At 35.2% G+C, this 293-nt stretch overlaps 1 protein-coding gene across 3 annotated transcripts in view; it reads left to right on the top strand.

Moving 5' to 3' along the window:
• Window positions 1-293, top strand: part of LOC107675788 (noelin-like) — a 30,945-nt gene that overhangs the window by 21,961 nt on the left and 8,691 nt on the right. The window lies entirely within an intron of this gene.

Below are 293 nucleotides of genomic sequence, written 5' to 3'. Positions count from 1 at the left end.
GTCTTCAGTGTCACATGATCCTTCAGAAATAATTCTAATATGCTGATTTGCTACTTAAGAAACATTTCTTATAAATGTTGAAAACAGTTGTGCTGCTTAATATTTTTGTGGAAACCTTTTTTTTTAGGATTCTTTGATGAATAGAAAGCTCAAAAGAACAGCATTTATTCCAAATAGAAATCTTTTGTAACATTAAAAATGTCTTGACTGATATGACATTTATGGCTGATAGACATCACGATGTTGAGCCGGCATCGTGATCCCCCCCATCCCCCTGCATCCCAATACCGTGT

This window comes from Sinocyclocheilus anshuiensis, unplaced genomic scaffold (genome assembly GCF_001515605.1).
Source record: "Sinocyclocheilus anshuiensis isolate Anshui unplaced genomic scaffold, SAMN03320099.WGS_v1.1 scaffold708, whole genome shotgun sequence".
NCBI lineage: Eukaryota > Metazoa > Chordata > Actinopteri > Cypriniformes > Cyprinidae > Sinocyclocheilus > Sinocyclocheilus anshuiensis.
This window is presented reverse-complemented; position numbering and strand designations above follow the sequence as displayed.